This window comes from Amborella trichopoda, chromosome 6 (genome assembly GCF_054954075.1).
Source record: "Amborella trichopoda isolate Santa Cruz 75 chromosome 6, AtrichopodaSantaCruz75HAP2 v2.0, whole genome shotgun sequence".
Taxonomy (NCBI): Eukaryota; Viridiplantae; Streptophyta; class Magnoliopsida; order Amborellales; family Amborellaceae; genus Amborella; species Amborella trichopoda.
The window spans coordinates 47,668,863-47,689,430 of record NC_142341.1 but is presented as its reverse complement, the minus strand read 5'-3'; the positions used below and the strand labels follow the sequence as shown (position 1 = coordinate 47,689,430).

The 20,568-nt window shown below is 34.0% G+C and overlaps 2 non-coding genes across 2 annotated transcripts; both read right to left on the bottom strand.

The window, feature by feature from the left end:
• Positions 1–1,420: 1,420 nt before the first annotated feature.
• Positions 1,421–1,617, bottom strand: LOC148781832 (U2 spliceosomal RNA). The gene has a single exon (XR_016058672.1). It is a non-coding gene; the product is annotated as a U2 spliceosomal RNA (small nuclear RNA).
• Positions 1,618–5,901: 4,284 nt separating this feature from the next.
• Positions 5,902–6,098, bottom strand: LOC148781831 (U2 spliceosomal RNA). The gene has a single exon (XR_016058671.1). It is a non-coding gene; the product is annotated as a U2 spliceosomal RNA (small nuclear RNA).
• Between the last annotated feature and the right edge of the window lie 14,470 nt (positions 6,099–20,568).

The window sequence follows — 20,568 nt, the reverse complement described above, 5'->3', positions numbered from 1 at the left end:
TACGAAAACTATATCTTTTAGCATAATTTAGAGGTGCGCCTTACTTGCCTTGTTTAATGTTCGTGCCTTATACAAGCCACACACTATATTTGTTGATAACAAATTACGATTTTGATAACTCTGCAATGGCCGATCTCAAGTCAGTCATGCCGGTCCCAAGCTTGGATAAAAGATGAGGGTTATGTTAGGTGGGGCAGCCAATGTAAAAATTTGCCGCATCTTTTCATAAATTTTGAATTAATGAGGCTAAATAATTGACATAAAACTCAGATGATGATGATGATAAAATTATAGTTTTCAAATGTTCTTTTTTTTACAATTTTTTGTTAAGAGAAAAAGATTAGGCTTAGGTGATCCTTAACCCAATTAGAGACAATCATTTGTCTATTATAACAATCAAAAACAAAATCAACCTCGAATAACCCCTAAATTCAAACTCCCGTGCTAAACATTAGGGTGATGAAAGTCACAATTGATGGATAAAATAAACAAGGATTTCTTATTTAGATATCCAAAATCAGCCCATCCAAATCGGATTCGGATCTGGGACTTAGAAACCATTTTATTTTAATATGTCAATGTCCTACTATTTCATGAATTCAGATTTACAATTACACATTGAGAAATTGATCAAAATATGCACATTACTTTTCAGTTACTTTAACATTTTACCCATTTTCTACTATTCCAACTCAAAATCATGTGAATTTTGATAGACATTTTGAAATTAAATCAAAACATATGGTTAAAATGTTGAATTTTTAAACATCATTAGGTGCACTTTTGATAAATTTCCCTATAACTTACACACTAAGATATTCAATGAAAGCTCAAAATTTGATGATAACATTTTCAAATCCGAGCTAAAAACAACCAATCCAGATTGGGTTTGGAGGGGTCCCTAATAAATCATTCCTAATCAAAACTGGGACAAAATCCGCCGATCTAGATCGGGTTCAGAGCGGTGTCTAGTTAATTAATTACAAATTTGGACCCATTAATTATTAGGGCCCAACGTGACCTAATCCAAGGCTCCTCTTTTTTTCGATGGGTATTAGGACTCCAAGGCTCCTCTTCTTTTTTTTTGGGTATTAGGACTCACAGGTTCAATATTTTTTTACTTTCTTTTACCAGCAGAACTCAAAACTCACAATATACGCCAGGATTTTATTTATTTTTTGTTTTTCTTGGAGAGAGATTTCATTTTTTTTTAATTTTTCGTGGAGAGAGTTAAAAAGGAGAGAAGAGTGAAGAGAGAGAAGGGAGAAGAAGGCGAGAAGAATAGAGTGAGTAAAAGGAGACGAGAAAGAAAGGAGAGAGGAGGAGAGAGAAAAAGGAAGGCGCACAGAGAGAGAGTCTATTGTTTGTTTAAACCTAAAAAAGTTGGAAAAAAAAACGCCTAAATTTTAAGCTGTGTTGTTAGGGGTGCGCCAGGCCTGTGCAGTAGTGCAACGCACAAGCGACTCTCAAGGGACCGACTAGCAAGCTAGTGTGGTAGCCCCTACCCCACTGAAAAATTAATTTAATATCGTGTGGTCCGATGGACCACGTATCAGATATTAAACTGATAAGAACAGATACTACACTTGATCTTAGCCAAAAGGCCGAGAAAGGTATGCTTTGAATCGTGTTTGCTGTATGATTTTATCGATCCTGTGAGCCCTTAAACTTCCCCAACCCCTTCGATGTGGGATTAAAATCACACACAAACGCTCCCTCCGTCCGTGTAAAAAAATATTTAACAATATGAGAAAGAAGGGATCAAGTTCCCGAAATTTTTGGCAAATATTTTCAGACACCCATTTTTTTTATGTTTTAAATGAGCCCTTAAAAAACTCAAAAGAATGTAATCATCTTTTACATTTAATTATATTTTTTAACTTCGAGCAAGAATTTATAGGAATTTATTTGTAAATTTGGCGCAGGTTCCTGAAATTGATGAAGCAAATTCCATATAATTCATTCATATTTTGGCTGGTGCCATTTTTTTCTCTTTTTTTTTTTTTTTTTTGTTCTCCTTTTTTCTTCTTTGATATCTTAGCATAATCAAAGGTTTTGAAAAATGTATAGGTTTCTGTGAGTTTTTTTGTTCATTGTATTTCGGCATTGAAATACGAGGAGCAAGAATAACTATGTAATGAATATTTGTGCCTTTTTTTTGGCTTCTATAAGCTAATTCAGGTAGCTGAGGCAGGGGTTCATGTTACTTTATTACCTATAATTCATGAAATTCATCTATATTTGTCATGAATTCTCTTATTTAAATTTGGGTTGGTTCTAAAAATTTGATTTCTTTAGAACTTCGGTTGGGTTGGAGCTATCTCTCTGCAAATCAATACTCGCATACCCACTATATGCTTGTTTTAATGGAAACTCCTCAAATCCACGCCCCATGTACTGTCCAAATGCTTGTTTTAATGAAAAGCTGCCACTTCTTGTAACTTGTAAGAGAGACAACAAAAATTCTTTATTATTCATGTAAAGGGTTGAACTTAGTTTCTGTCTTTCAAAAATTCAAGGAACTTTGAGTAAAGGAACGACACAATGCATCAGCTGGGCAGGGGTGGTAACCGGGTCGGATTGACCCAAACCGGGACCACGTCCGGGTCTGGATCCATGTCCATGCTTTGGACTTGATGGGTTGGGTTTGGATCCAAATGAGTTGTACCCAACGGGGATAGGGCCCAGGTCCGCGGTGGGTATGGACCCTATCTTTGTATAAAATATATAAAAATATATATTAAATATATATTCTACATCATATAAATTAAATTTTTTATTTTTTAAAATTCCTAGACCCGAGTCTGAGTCAAGTCTGCATCCGAATGACATGGACCCGAATTGGGTCCAAGACAGTGTAAAATTTAGTGGGATCGGGTCGGGTCCGCGTTGTCAACCTGAACCTGACCCTACCCGACCCGACCCATTGCCATCTCTACGGATGGGTGAGTTAGTGACCCGTAGCCTTAAAATTCTTCCAACTTGGGGTCAGTTAAAAATCAAATTAGTGATAACTCACATGTAGTCCATGTTTTACTTATAAAAAAAGGAGAAGTACGATCAAATTGCTTAATCTTTACTAATATTGAAGTTCATTGGACAATACACCTTTGAGATGTTCAAGTCACAGGTCCCTGATAGGAAAGTGGGTTGGGTGGCTCACATAAGGCTCTCTCAAGGATCAGCCTAGCAAGAAGAAACATGGCAGTAGCCAATGTAAAATCAGTGCTACAAAGCTTAAACTCCTTGATATTAGAAGACCTCGAATATTCGCTCAATTTGGAAAGAGTGCTCAGGAATCTCAAGATTGAGTTTGAAGCAGTTTGGAGCGTTACTTCACCTCAAAAGTGTGTTTGAAGAAGCTTAGTTAGGCAAGTCATGAAATTGCTTACATTTCGATAGAGTGTACTAGAGAAGCCAAGAAGGAAGCAAGAAGAACACCACCCTGTCATTCTTTCCGTAACACTGATTTTCCTCACCAAAGGGGCGAGAGGATCAAGATCATCATCAAAATGCTCGATTGGATTTCAACCCAAATGCTAAATTGCCCACCCGAATTAGCTAGAGCTACAGTTCTGACTCTATTATTTACTAATAATTGTTGTACATCACAAGTCACATTAACTACCAAAGAGTTGTAAATATTGGGCATTTTGCCCGGGGGAAAAGCCAAAAAAGATGTTGCGAGTCAGAGACCTCGGTTTTAGTTGCAGGACTAAGCCATGTGTTCCAGGGTTGTTAGACTGGGAACAGGAACTAGACACGTTGGTTGCTTCGCTACTGGACGAGGGAAGATGGGATGGAGCCACTGTACAGTTAACTGGAGGAAGTTCAACTGAAAATATGCCCAGTACATTCCCAAGAAGTTCTTTCTCATATTGGACAATATTCAAGATATTGATAAACAGACTTGCCTCAAGAAAGGCCATTGCCTAAAGAATTTTTTATAGAGCTGTAGGAAAGGAAGCAAGATTCTAGTCACAACTCATAGTTACCTAGTCCCTAAAAAGATGGGACCTTTGCATGGGCTCGAGTTGGTCTGGTTAAAAGACGAAAATAACAAAGAGTCTTAGACATTCATTCAACAAAGAGTCTTTTTGCTTTTAGCTGTTAGACCTAATTTTCAAAGGACGAACCTAGTAAAAGTGGACCGAATGTACTGGGCATATTTTCAGTTGAATAAGAAGAATCTTTAACTCTATCCATGTATGCATTCCAAAAAAAAGAGTGACTATCACATACTGAAGAGGGAAAAAGTGGAGATTTGAATACTTGAAAGCCACTGTTTCTTCTCTAAACAACTAACTGTGCCATAAGATTAGTAATAGAGCCTGTCCATGCATGGGCAGAAAGGAGAGGGAGAGGGAAAGGATTGTATAATTCATTTTCTAAGGGATTGTGGATTTGATTGAAAATGGGGAGGGAGAAGGGAGAGATATAAAAGAGTCTATATGTTTTTAAGAGATATTTAAGGGTCTAATCTGTCTTGTGTGATATACACATTTTAACATGATCAGAATGGGATATAAAGCTCAGATAAGCGTTATAGTGTTAATATCCATCATATTTTTTTGCCATCTATGTAAACAATAACAATTGGAAAATTACACTATAAGAACATTTGCCTTTCGTACCAGAAGGTCATGAAATCGGGTAGGTGGTTGTCCCGTTGCCTATACTAAGTAAAGAAAAATGTTGAACCATGTGACGCCCCCTAAATTGCCAAATTTAACATTTATTAGCTATGTATGATAGTGATTGTGACATCCTTGTACTAAGAGGTAAATGATCTTATATAATATAAGAACTCTATCTTGTAAATTTTGGATCTTGCATCATGATAATTACTTTCTATAAAATTGAATAACAGAGGGATCCCTTTAAGACCCATGTTCACCAGAGATGGCTAGATAGTGTCATTTCTATGCTCATTGATCATCCATTGTTTGACACCAAATAGTTCATGGAGATGCTATGTAGAAGCAAAACACAGAGAAGTACCATGAAGAAGAGTTTCACAACGCGTATATAAACGATGGGAATGTAAAAGGACATATCCGACTAAATGATTTAAATTCAAATTTTATATTCAGTACTAACAGATTTCTAGAAAAGTCAAGTCCCACACCCATGTGATAACTTTTCTACAGATCTATGCTAAATTTAATGGTGATCTTTTGGAGTCCTACATACATGGATGTGGAAAGGTCTCATAGGATCATTACTTTTTATTTATATATATATATATATTTATTTATTTATTGTTGTTAGGAGAAAAAAGTTTGGAGCTAGGCTTAGTGAATAATCTTTAGCCCCAATTAGATCCCATACTCATGATATGGTAACATTATTTGTCTATTATAAAAATTCAAAAACAAAATCACCAAAGAATAACCCCTAAGATAGGGGACCCATGACACATGGGAGAGATGAGAGCCATCATTGAAGGATTCAAAAGACGAGGCTTTCTTCTGCAAATCTCCATAATCAGCCGATTGGGATTGGATTCAAATCTGGATATTAGCCGATTGGGATCGAATTAATCTGTTACTATTTTATGAATTCAGGTTTATGACCATGGGCAGACTAATGATTTATGGAACCCATTTTTCAATTATGAATTCAGGTTTATGACCATGGGCAGACTAATGATTTATGGAACCCATTTTTCAATTATTTAACATGCTACCGCTTTTCTTCTATTCAAACTAAAAATCATGTGTATTTTAATAGACATTTGAAATTGGACCAAAACATTTAGGCAAAATCTTAAAATGTTAAATTCCTAGGTGTACTTTGACATATTTCCCAATACTTTAGAAAAGAAGATATTCATTGGAAGCTCACATGAACATAGTCAATGCATGCTCATAATGAGGAAAACATTTGAAGCTGAATTGGTAGGGGTGCGCACGGCCCGTGCAGTAGTGCAACACACAGGCGACGCTCAAGGGACCGACTAGCAAGCTAGTGTGGTAGCCCCTCCCCCACTGAAAAATTAATTTAATATCGTGTGGTCCGATGGACCACGTATCAGATATTAAACTGATAAGAACAGATACTACACTTGATCTTAGCCAAAAGGCCGAGAAAGGTATGCTTTGTAATGTGTTTGATGTATGGCTTTATAGCCCTTGTGTGCCCTCAACTTTCCCTAACCTTCGATGTGGGATTAGAATCATAAGACCAACACCCATTTCTCTATGTGAAAGGAAATTCAATAATATGATAAAGTAAGAAGGTATTAAGTACCCAGTTTTGTGATGTTTTAATGGAGTCCTTGAAAAATTCGAAAGAATGTGATCATCTTTTATGTTTAATTCTGTTTTTCACTTGGAGAGAGGATGTATGGGTATTTATGTGTAAATTTAGCCCAGGCTCCTAATATTGATGAAGGAAATTCCATAGAATTTATTCATATTTTGGCACCAGGAACACTGCGTTTGTCTCATGAAATGTGAAGTCTCATCACAAATAATGCGAATAGACGGGGGCATAAAGTCATGGGAGAAAACGTTAGCTACTTTTTTTTTTCCTTATCTTTGTTCTTTGTTAACTAAGCATATAACCAAACGTATTGGAAAGCATATCGGGTTTGGGATTTTTTTTTTTTTGTGGTTGATTGTGTAGTCGACTTCAAATAGTTAAGATTAGGGTCGGATGATGACAATGATGGTGTATTTTGGCATCAAAAAATAGAAAGACTAAACAGAACTGTATTACGCATACTTATGCCTTTTTTTAACATTTTGCTTACTTGCCCAACAAATAAAAAGGAAGAACAAAAACAAGAATAACCAATATCCCAAAGAATTTTACCATGGCAGATCATCTCCTCTTCCATACCAAGAAAAAAAAAAAAAAAAAAGAAAGAAAGAAAGAAAGAAAGAAAGAGAGAAGAAGAAAAATTGATCTCCATAGTAATTGAAAAAAAAATGTTCAAATATTATTTCATATAGTGTAGTTTGTACAAGGTTGCAACCTTAAATAATCAAATTAAGGCACACCTCCAAATTTTATCATAAATATATTCCTCCAAATTTTACATAAATATATTTTTGGTGTAAAAAAGTGTTAGGATGACTTAAGAATTTATTTTCACCTTTAATTATAAATTCTTAAAGTCCAAAAATAGTTCAAATCAAGTAGAACTATAAACACTTGAAAATGTTGGGTCTAGATAATGTGTTGTGAAATAAACTATTTTTAATACTCGAAATATTTTTTGTTTTTGTATTCATATATCTCAATGTCCAGATGATCAATTAGAGGGTTTTCAAACATCAAAACAACCTTTTATAATGGATTTTTTAGGTGTACCATAATTCTACATTTCAAGGTTGCAACCTTTTATAAACTTTTCCTTTCAAAAAAACCATAGTCTTTCGCCATCCAAAATCAAATTCCCTAATCAATATTTAGACATTAATTTTTTCATGAGCTTACAAAGCCTTTTCTTTTTTCTTTTCTTTTCTTTTTTTAATTAAGGGTGTGGTTTGTATAAGGTTGCAACCTTAAACAATCCAATTAAGGCGCACCTCCAAATTTTATCATAACATATAATTTTGGTGTAAAACATTCTTAGGATTATCTGAAAATCTATTTTCATCTCTAATTATAAAATTTTAAACTCCAAAAATGGTTAAATCAAATAGAGCTATAAACATATGAAACTCTTGAAAATGGACGGTCTAGATAATGTGTTGCAAGATGCACTATTTTTGGGACTCAAAATCTATTTTTTTTTTTCATATTCATACATCTCTATGTCGAGATGATCAATTAGGGAGTTTTTCAACATTAAAACAACATTTTCCAATAGATTTTTGAGGTGCATCTTTAATTCTACATTTTAAGATTGCATCTTTAATGGCCCATTCCTCACACTGTGCGAGTATTTATTTGGTTGGCTGTCATGAACAAGATCTTGACCATCGACAATTTGATCAAAAGGGATAAGATTCTACCAAATGTTTGCTTGTTCTGTAAGACTGATGATGAATCTGTTGCTCATTTCATCATTCATTGCCCTTTTACGAGACAAATTTGACACTGGTTGTTTGGGACGGTTAATAGTTCTTTGCATCTTCCTTTGGCGGTGGATGGTATTATTTTTCAGCTCTCCTTACCTCATCTGCCAAAAAGTGGTAAAACCTTGTGGACCATAGCTAAAGGGGTTATCCTTTGAGAAGTGTAGAAAGAAAGAAATAGGAGGACCTTTGAGGGTGCTGCATTATTTTTGGATTGTTTGATTCACACGATCAAAATGTCTATATGGTCATGGCTATTTGTTTCAAAGGAGGGTTAGGGAGTATCCAAGATTGATGTAATTACAAACCTGAGCAATCTATTTCTTTTTGGTGTCATTAGAAGTTGACCTAAAACCTTTTGGATGGCGCCTATGGAAGGTACTCTGAAACTTAATTTTGATTGCAGTTCTTTTGGCCATCGTGGGATAGCAGGTATTTGTGGAGTTTTAAGAGATTGTCATGGTAATATCCTTTTCTCATATGCTAGGCCTATAGGGTGTGCAACTGCAAACTTTGCTGAACTGAGTGCGCTCTATCATGGATTGAAGTTTTTTAGAGAACGTAATTGTGGGTACACATATTGGGTTGAAAGGGATTCACTAAATGTGGTGCAATAAGGAGCAGTGAATTCATTGGGACCTACGCTCTCTTTGGTTATGTATTATGGATTTGTCTTCTTCTATTATGGTAACCTTTTCTTATGTCTACCGTGAAGCTAATTCGTTGGCTGATGAGTTGGCTAAGGGGTGCTCAGTTATCCTCTCTTGTCATTTCTGACAATGTAATCGTATTTCCTTAGTTTAATAAAAGTAGTGATATTTGTCAAAAAAAAAAAAAAAATTGCAACTTTATATAAACTTTTTCTTTAATTAAAGTCTAGTTTGCAATTGGGATGACCATAATTTCCAATGGAAAAATATATAAAAAGACCATATATATTTAGTATAGGGAGGTTACATATACTATTGTCTAATAGATATTAAATTGCATCATTGTGAGTGTATCATTGACTAGATTCAAAATAAAATTATTACCAAAAATAAAAAAAAAAACCCAAATTTTATGGCACACACAAGCCATCCAATTTGATATCTAATGTCTAATAGTACTTATGATCTTCTTTTAGAAAAGATAATGGTCTCCTGATATATAATCCCATTTCTATCTCCATCCCACCCACAAAATATGAATGATTTGGATGTTGCGTACTCAGTATTGAAAAGGCTCCTAGAGGGACGCTCCAACCTAAAATGAGCCAATTACCCTGACTTTGCTGAATATTATTTGTCCAGAATTTCTTTTGTAATTTGTGATTAGATGGAAGATTTACTCATGTTTCTGAACAATATTCTACTTTAATTAGATTGAATTAGTTGTTTAAGCGTGACTTATTCAATTTTTGAAAAGTCGACTCGGGGCCAATTACACGGCACATGCCTCAGTGGAGTACAAGCCCGAGTCCGAGTAACTAAGATTGAGTAGGACCGAGTACTATAGCTACTGAAAACTATTAAAAAAATAAAAATGTAAAATAAATCAAAAATAGGAAAAATATATTCAAAGTAAAATTTAACAAAACATAAATAAATTTTTTTAAAAAAAATAGCGAAAACTTATATTTTAAAAAATGAGTTTGTGAATGGGGATATTTTCAAAAATAAAAAAAGATGAGAAAATATAAAAATAATGATTCATAGACCATATACCATCGAATCTTTGTTAAAATGATAGAAACGATAAATAAAACATGTTATAAATATGGGTACGGTTTGTATAGAGCCTAGCCTCTAAACAATGAAATTAGAGCCTACCTTCATCTTTGTGATAGCCTTAAAATATATTTTCATCTTTATTTATAAAGTTTAAAGCTTCAAAAATAGTATAGATCGACAAATCTATGAAAACTTGAAAATTGATGGTTAAAAATGCATTACAAAATATACTATTTCCAAACTTGAAATCTATTTTTTTCTCATATTCATATATCTTGATATCAAGATGAACAATTTGAGGATATTTGGGCATCAAACAACCTCTTCTAGTGAAATTTTTGAGATTGGATATAATTTGATTATTTAAAAGCTTGGCTCAATATAAATTTTTCCCTATAAATATATTTCTTAGTTGTTGCAATTTTTAAAATCATTTTTAAGATCCGGAGCTGGACCTCCAACTGGGGCTCGACTAGGGCGTGAGCCCGGCCTGGTCGAAACGGGCGATTCTTCGGAACACTGTTTAAATTGGACACCGAGCCGGAGATTGAGGCAAGTTAAAGTCAATCAAAACGAATCAATGACTTGTGGTCCTGAGAGATCAAATGTTTCTTTTTGGTCATCGAGCGTCAAACGCCAAGGCCGGAGGATTTGATGCGGTCCAAGACTCTAGGACAAAGACTATGTGGTCCTATGAGACCATATAGTTCATTTGTCCTGGTTGGCACACAGTCACGAGATGAGATGGACCCCCAAGACTTCAAGAAAAAAAAGACCATGTGATCCGCTAAGACCATAGGTCAAGGAAGGTCTTAAACACCTAGTGAGGGGAATATTGCTGGATTTTAATGGACACTGTAAAATCAATTTATGAAAAGGATTTGGGAGCTTTCCATAAATCGAAATCCACTTTGACACTATCCATATTGATTTGCGATTTATGGATCTACATCTTCTTTATCGATCTAAGAATGTTTCAAAGATATACTCTAAAGTTTTTGGTCACAATTCTCCTCGACTTAGGTCAAGTTTGGTCCTACATGTAGGACCACCGATATATGTACCCAACTTGTTGATCTCATTTCCACTAAGGGAACGCTTTACATAGTCCCTTACAACATAGAAGTTTCCTCCCTTTTATCCAACCATCTATTTTTTAATGGAGGGCTAAGATTGTCTTTGCATGGTTCTCACTATTTTATTTTTAATTTTTTTTTCTATAAACTATTTTTACACCAAATTTTAGACGTCCATTCCTCTATTAAACTCTCACTAATGAAAAATATAAAAAAAATATTTTCAATAAAATAAAATAACCAAAGTACTCCTAAAAGCTTTAAGGGGTATTTCGATCATTATTTTTTTTCGAAAAATTATTGTTAATATTTTTTATAGGTGCCCCCCAATGAAAAGATGGCGCTTGCCAAATTTCATATTCAAAAAATTTTTATTAAAAAACCTAAAAATAAAATACTTTGAGACGTCGGATCTAAGATCAAACGGTGAGTGGCTCTCTTGATAAAAAATGGCCAGCTGGATGGTAGGAGGAGGATATAACTTCTATGTTGTAAGGAGAACATAGAAAGCTTTCCCATCCGCTGATTGCAATAATTAGACGCGGTATTATACATCCTCGAACGAGCCGGTTGAATAGAATTTGGGTCCACAGATTCACATGTAGAAATGCCCCTTAATAGTTTATTTTTTAATAGAATTTGATCTTAATTTCTAGGGAATGTATAATATTTAACATAGATATTATTATTCTGTAAAAATAAATAAATTTTTAAAACTAAAAATGATTTTTTTAGAGAAAATATTTGAACAGTTAATTTTACTTTTTCTTTGAAGGATAATTATTTACAGTATCCCGTTTTGCTGGACGGTGTAAATCTCCAAGCCTGCATAATAAAATGTGCGGGCTTGGATGCACCAAACAATTTTCCTTCGATAAATGATGAGAAGCCAACCTCTCGAATCGAACTACATCACCATTGTTGTTCCCTGGCAATACTCGACAACTTATAGGCATTCAATAATGCTGCACTTCGTGTGCTACTGAAAAACCAAATTCCATAGAATAATGATGTGTGTGCCACAAAGCATGTGCGGACTCACAAGTTCCATGGCGACCACGGTCCATGAAAATATAAGCGCAGGTAGTGTAAGCGTTAGAATATTCACAAGAAGTTCTCTCAAAGATCAAGCCTGGTAAGCAGAAGCAATTGGGTCCAGTAATTAAATTTCTAGATCACTGCTGCAAAAGATGAGCTATTTGGTCTCAGAAGGGGCCAAGAGTATGCTGGGTGTAAAGGAAGAGCTCGAGAAGCTTGAGATCCAGCTAGAAGCAATTCGAAGCGAATTAGAAAGAATTTGAACGACTCGGTAGGAAGGAGAAGCTCGGAAAGATTGGTCGAAGAATGTAAGATATGCGAGCCACAAAATAGTGAATATATCCATCTAGTGTGTTGCAGAGGGCAAGAGGCAAGCAAGAACAGAGGCCCGCCCTATTTCGTTCTCTCACGCTAAATTTTGCAACCAAATAAGTGAGAGAATCAAGATGATCAGCAAATTCTCGACTGGATCTTGACTCAAATGCTAAAATCTCATTCCAAATCGATTCATAGCAATAAATGTTGTAGAGTCAGAGATCTCAGTCTCAAGCGCCGGCCTTGTGCACCAGAGCCCTTTGACAGGGGACTAGAACTAGACACATTGGCTTCCATGCTACTACAAGAGGAGAAAGGTCGCAATGGAGCCTGTGTGAACTTTCTAGTTGGAGAAGTGACCATCAGAAAAACCACCCTCGCGAAGAAAGCCATGAAAGATCAAAGGGTAATCAACCATTTTGATCAGTTGATATTGATGTGTCCCAAAAGCCTACCGTTACTGACTTGTTGCACATGATAGCCAGAGGCATTGATTCACAAATGCCGTCTGCTAATCAGAAACCTCCTACAGTGAGTCGGAAGCAAAAGGAACTTCGAAAGCTATTGAATGGCAAGAAGTTCTTACTTATATTAGATGATATTCAAGGTTTTGATACAATCAATTTTCGCAAGAAAGAGCCTTGCCTAGATAATTTTTTGAATACTGTTGAAAATGGAAGCAGGGTTCTCCTTACATTACGGAATCCTCAAAAAGATGGGGGCTCTGCAGGGGCTCGAATTGACGAGTTCGAAACACTTCCTTAATGATCCATGGTGTTTCTCTCAATTGAAGTTGAGATATTTTTATCTCGGGTTTTTCTGTCATGTAATAATAAAATGTTGTCGGACTCTCGGATTGTCCACTCCACTGTTGTTGTTTCATTAGCATTATGAAGAAATTTTTCTTTGTCAATAGCCTCAAAAGAAGCATTATATTGAAAATGGAACAAACATTTAAATTACCATTGCATAAAATTGAACAAATATTTAAAACCCAATATATATATATATATATATATATATATATATAGTAATGATCCTATGAGACCTTTCAACATCCATGTGTGTAGGACCTCAAAGGATCACCATTAAATTTAGTACAGATCTCTAGAAAAGTTATCATATGGGTTTGGGACTTAACTTTTTTAAAGATGTGTCAAATTTAATGGTGATCATTTGGGATCCTACACATGGTTGTGCGAGGGTCTCATAGGATCATAACTCTATTTGTAATTCTATTTTTTTTTCAAGTAGAACTCTAAAAAGTGGCAAGGGGTAAGCCTAAAGAGACAAAGTTGGAAGTAGTAAAAAAAGATGTGGGGACTCATGACTTACTGAGATATAGCTTTTGATATAGCAGAATAGTGGATCAAAATTCATATAGCCGACCTCAAATAGTTAAAAGGAACTCTATGATGACAATGATGATTTGTTATTTTATTTTTGTGAGTTGGGCTAGCCACCTACAACAATGAACCCCCATAACATCATGAGGGAGATCTTCCTCTATTTGAAAATTTCCGAACCATCCTTTAGTCACCCACAACATGGATTTTATAAAAAAGAAAATTGATTTGGTGCTGAGAAATGCTTCAATCAACATACTCAATCTAAACCCTCCATTTGAGGGACAATAGATCCAAGTGCTTGAAAATTTTTATTTTGTCATTCATTTTACTTAGGCGATAATTCACAAGGTGAATCAAAGGTGGTCTTAGTTTTCCCCATTGAGAAAAAGGGGAATGATCCAGTCTATTATAGATGGGCAATGTTACGTTGTATTGGGCTTTCGGACCGTCCATTCTATTAAACAAAAAAAATCTCACAAGTCATTAGCATTTTCTTTCTTTTATGAACGGTCTCATAAGTCATTACCTAGCATACCCCAATAATGGTTTTTAAGTTTCACATTTGTTTATTTTTTAGAAAAATATGCGGACACTGTTTCTACCACTTATTACCATGAGTACATTTTCCAAGTAAATTACCATGATCACCTTCTATTCGACCGTTGTTTTTTTTTTTTTTTTTCTTGTTTTTACATTTGCCCACCTGTTCGGCAATTACACTATAGGACACGAGGAAACACACATGTTCTCAAATGTTATAAAATCCCTCAACCAAAATACATGCTAAAGATACCTTTCATATCTCAAATTTTGGGGATATAAAGGGACATAAACTCTACAACCATAGAATGATCTCAGTGAAAAAATTTCAGAAATAAAATTTATATGTACTAGGAAAAAATAATACCTCAAGATTGAATAGAGACCGTCCAATTTTTGAATAGCTAGATCTAAGTGCTACATAACTCTAAATTCAATTTTTTCGTTTCAAAATAATTATCTAGTATTTGCTACATGGTTCACAAAATTTTGAACTTAAAAAATCAATGTAGCTAGGTGTCTTGACCAAGGAAGTAGATGCACAATGTGCTCCGCATGAACACACCATATGCAATATATAAAAAATAGGGAAAATATCTTGGTAGACCTTATTTGGGAAAGCTTTCTCTGTTCCCCCTACAATATAGAAGTTCTATCCTCCCCCTTATCCAACCGTCTATTTTTTAACGGAGGGCTAAGATTGCCCCAATCACAATGTCACTTCTCTATACTATTTTATTTTTTATTTTTTCTATAAACTATTCTGACACCAAAAGTTCGACGTCCATTCTTCTATTAAACTCACACTAACGAAAAATATAACAAAAATATTTTCAATAAAATAGAATGACCAAAATACCTTTAAAAGTTTCAAGGGGTATTTTGGTCATTATATTTTATCAAAAAATTATTGTTAATATTTTTTAATAGGTGCGCCCAAGATAACACATACCAAATTTTATATTCAGAAAATTTGTATTAAAAAAACTAAAAATAAAATACTTTAAGGCATCAGATCTAAGATCAAACGGTGAGTGGCTCTCTTGATAAAAAATAGACGGTTCGATGATAGGGGGAGGATAGTTGTAGGAGGAACATAGAAAGCTTTTCCATCTATTATATCTTCTGACCCTTTACCAACTTTACTCATTTTTAGCTCATGTTTTTTAGTCCAAACAAATTTAAAGAAGACATCATTTTATAATCTCGTCTCTCTCCGCATGTATCTCTGAAACCCCTCTCTCTCCATGTATTTCCTCAATTGTTCTTCTTTCCAGTGTCTATCCCAAATTTTTAGAGAGAAATGGGTTTGGAAGATTCACGGCGAGAGAGAAAGACAAATGCATGGAGAAAAGTTTAGAAATGATGTTTTTTTAAAAAAATTGTTTAGGCTAAAAAGATAGGTAAAATAGATAAAGTTGGCCTAAAAAGTTAAAAGATATAATAAATAAAATCTATATGCTACAACATAGGTTTGAAACCTTAGATTTGTGAAAAAATGAAATAAGTCTACGAAGATATTTTCTCTAAAAAATACTTAAAAAGGGTTTTGTAATTGTTGAACATGTGGGTCGTGGAAAAAAAAAGAGGAAAAAAAAAGGTTGCGGAAGGAGGGTCGTCATGGTAATTTATGCAAAAAATGTACTCATTTGGTAATTCGTCATGGTAATTTATGCAAAAAATGTACTCATTTGGTAATAATCAAGTGGAAATAGCAATGGTTTAAAAAACGGATCGGTGACCCGGATCGGGCACCCAAAAAACCGATCCGGATTGGCGAATCGGCGATCCAGATTGGGAATCGGGTGAATTGGTCATAATAAAGCTTAAAAAAAATCCGAAAAAATTATTAAAATTCATTATAAATATTGTTTTTTAGGAATTCAATAAGAAATGAGGGTACTCCATTAAGAATTTTCATGTTTTTGAATGAATATGCGAATATTGATATGTTCTTTCCCTGCATGAACCGCCATTCAGCATTTAATTTACATCACACAAAAGGATAAACATATAATTATCATGGAATAAGTATATCAACATGCATGGACTACAATAAACCATAAAATTAGTAATATATGATCTAAAAATAAAATGATAGACGACGTTATTGTTCTTCTTGGTCACGCTGGTGCCATTGATTGAATTCGTTTAACAATTCATTGATTCAATCTAAAAACGAATCATCGATATTAGCAGGCGTTTGACTATTCCCAAATCCCTGAGTGTTAGTGTTTTGTTGTGTTCCCAATCTAAAATCCTCGAAGCTTGTCCATCCTTCATGCTCACCTGCACTGTCGTGCTCATCCCTACACTGTTGCTGTTGGGACTCAATATGTGAATAATATGGCTGGGATAGGGTGGCCTCAAAATCATCATCTCTCTTATTTTCTCTTTGAATAATATGGATTAAAAAAAAAAATTAACAAATTTTCAAAAAAATCGATCATGGATTAAAAAAAAAAAATCACAAATTTTCAAAAAACTATATCATGGATTACAAAAAAAAATTTGATCATGGGTTAAAAAAAAAAAATCACAAATTTTCAAGAAATTCTATCATGGACTACAAAAAAAAAAATCGATCATGGATTAAAAAAAAAAAATCACAAATTTTCAAAAAATTCAATCATGGATTACAAAAAATTCGATCATGGATTACAAAAAATTCGATCATGGATTACAAAAAATTCGATCATGGATTACATAAAATTCGACAATGGATTACATAACAATTCGACCATGGATTACAAAAAAAAAAAAAACATAAAAAAACAAAAAATTCCATCGTGGATTACAAAAAAAGAAATAAACAATTCGATCATGGATTACAAAAAAATCAATCATGGATTACAAAAAATTCTATCATGGGTTACAAAAAAAACAAAAAACAAAAAATTCGATCATGGATTACAAGAAAAAAAAATAAACATTTCGATCATGGATTACAAAAAATTCGATCATGGATTACAAAAATTCTATCATGGATTACAAAAAATTCGATCATGGATTACATAGAATTCGATCATGGATTACATAAAATTTGATCATGGATTACAAAAAAAAACAAACAAAAAAAAACAAAAAATTCGATCGTGGATTACAAAAAAAGAAAAAAACAATTAGATCATGGATTACAAAAAATTCAATCATGGATTACAAAAAACTCTATCATGGGTTACAAAAGCAAAAAAAAACAAAAAATTCGATCATGGATTACAAAAAAAAAAACAAACATTTCGATCATGGATTACAAAAAAAAAACAAACATTTCGATCATGGATTACAAAACATTCGATCATGGATTACAAAAAATTCTATCATGGGTTACAAAAAAAAAAAAAAAAACAAAAAATTCGATCATGGATTACAAGAAAAAAAAACAAACATTTCGATCATGGATTGCAAAAAATTCGATCATAGATTACAAAAAATTCTATCATGGGTTACAAAAAAAAAACAAAAAACAAAAAATTCGATCATGGATTACAAAAAAAAAAAAAAAAATCGATCATGGATTACAAAAAAATCGATCAAGTATTACAAAAAAATCTATCATGGATTACTTAAAAAGTAAAAATAAAAAATAAAAAAAAATCCGTACTTGACTCGACGATTTCGTACAGTGAATCGGCGAGTCACAGTGCAGAATCGCCCGATTCTCTCTAGAACCGGACGATTCCCGTTTTTTTCGCCTATTCAATCCGTCCATGGCGATTCTCGAGTCGAACCGGGCGAGTCCGGTTCGACTCGACGTTTTTTTAAACACGGGGAAATAGTGTTGTAAGTAATTTTCGCTTTATTTTTTTTGCCCCTCTATTTCCTACTTTCATCACTCTCTCCTCACCTCTCTTCTGCGATCCTTTCTCACTCTTTCTACTACTTTCATTACTTCCTCTCCTCTTTTTCCCTCTGGACAATGAACTTGATGAGCTACTTTCACTCCCCCCCTCTCTCTTCTTGTCTTCCAATGAGACGAATTCTTAGATTTCCTTTCACTCGATAATCCCACCTTCTTGACCTCTAATAATTATTTATTGTTACCATTCAATTGGTCGGGACTCGACTCGGCCATAGGACTACTCTATCGGTCAGAAAGCCCTAAAAAAATTAAAAAATATAAAAAAAATACAAATAAAGAGTGAAATTAAATCTGAAACAAATTTAAAAGTTAAAATAAATTTTAAAATGTCGAGAAAAATGGATTTAAAAAATTAATTTATAGTCTGGGATCTAAACAATAGAAAATACAAAAATAGTGATTAGGGCATTAATTTTTACCAACCTCCATATCATACAAAAAAAAATTACGTAATATATCTACATCTTTTGCATATTTTTATTTTTTGAATTTTATATTTCCTCGAGTTGTACACACAACTCGGAGGTACTTGGCCACGCCTAGAGGGTGACGTGGAGACCGAGTGGACTACGCCGAGTCCGGTCATATTGATTCGATATATTATTGCTTTCCTCATAATAAAAATATAAAAATATCTTTTCTCGAGATGGATTCCCATTTTTCACCTTTCTAAAAAATGGATTAAACTTGGCCAAGAATGTTGTTTTTGAAGCTCAAAGGCTTGATATTGGTGGAAGATGCTTCATTGATTAAGAGGATATGAATGTTGTGGATGTGTTTTTTGATCACCAATCGCACTTTGCTCTAGGTTGTGAGAGAGAGAAAATTCACATAGCTTAGTATGCTGAGAAAGAGAGAAGAATTGCACTTTGCTCTATACTTAGAGAGATGATTAAACGCCCTTTGATCTAGGCTGTGCAAATGAAATTTATTGAGAGAGAGAGGGGCCTGCCTTAAAAATGTCGTAAAAATGAACTATGTTCAATGAGAGAGAGAGGTATTGGTATAAGATTTAGGAGGCTAAATAGCTCACCCCAAATAGTTGAGAAAAGAAAAATATTATGATGATGAAAATGATTTTAAGAGGAGGAGATAAGAGAGTTATAGGTCTCTGTTGCACAAGGGTGTAAGAGAGAAGGGATAAAGGAGCAGTTTTTCAAAATAGGATAAAAGGGTTTTTCTTAAAATGAAGGGCTGAAATTTTTTTCTGCACCATAATATTGTGTATCCAAAATAGAGGGGACCATTCCCCATGTCAAGAAAAAAAACAACCTGAAAAAAAAAAAAACCAAACAAACCTGTACTTTTTGGGGGCTAGGAGAACCATTTTTCTTATCTTACTTACACTGACTTATTAATTAAGTGTTAGAAGCTAAAATGGATTTCATGCAACGATTGTACAATAGTATAATACAACCATCTTCAAAAAACATATATACTCTTTTTATTCTAAAGAATAATCACGATTTTTTTTTTTTTGTTGAAAAAAAGCCCAATAAAGGAATTTTATTCTAGTCCAATAAATATAAGCCGTCCATTTTAGTTAGATGGTTAGATATAGGCCTCAAAAGGAATTTTTTATTTCCAAAATTTTTATAAAGCGTTGTCATCATTAGATTAACAATGCTAAATAAGAAAAAAGTGATTATGAATTTTGTTAAAGCCTAGATCTTGAAATACACTAAATGGACGATCGAGATTCATTGTTGGAGGGTACTAATTTTGACTGTATCTAGGATACAAATTGATTTTTTTTTGTGAGATTGATTATGATGATGAAGAGAATATATGTGCAAATTTTAGGGTCATACATATGCCAAAAACATGGTTTTCTAGATGTGTGGTTGCATTATTATACTACTATACAACCGTTGTATGAAATCATTCCTCATTAATAAATTTTATAGAAGAAATGTTTATCGGGCTATATTTAGCAATACTAGGTTTTTGGTTCAAATTTACTAAACACCAAGATACTTATCGATTTATGGTGAAATGCTTGTACCATGTTTGTACTTTCCACTATTTTCTTCAGTGGAAACTCAGGAATAAAGAAACGGTGCCACTGATCAAACACAACTTTGGGTCTAGACTGGGTGGGTCGGTTCAATTCCAAAGGACTGATGGTATCAAGTATCAACTTGGGAGGGGTCTAGTTCTAGGTCTCTTGACCAAGTTTGGATGGTTCTGGGTCAAGGTCGGGTATGTCCAGCCATCACAACCCGACCCAATATCTATATATAATATATATGTACATATGCAATAGTTATTATAAAATATTATGATAAAATTTATTTTTCTTTTATCTAGACATGGACCGTACATGACCCTTTGGGTCAAGCTCGGTCCAACGACCTAGATCTGACACAGGTCCAGGTGTTTTGGATGCAACTAAGAACCAAGTTGCTGGATCCGACTGGACCCATTAACCCCCCTATTTGCACTGTAGTTTTGTTTGGACCTAGATCGATCCGACCTGACTCAGTAACAGATCAATAGTTCATTTGGTTAAGGAGGGGCAGACTCCTAGTCAGGCTCAACGTTTCAAAACTTGGATTAATGAATTGTTCACCCACATGTTTGTGTTGAATTGCTTCTGAATCGGTTTGAATTGGTGTTAAAAATCAATGAAATAAAATAAAAATT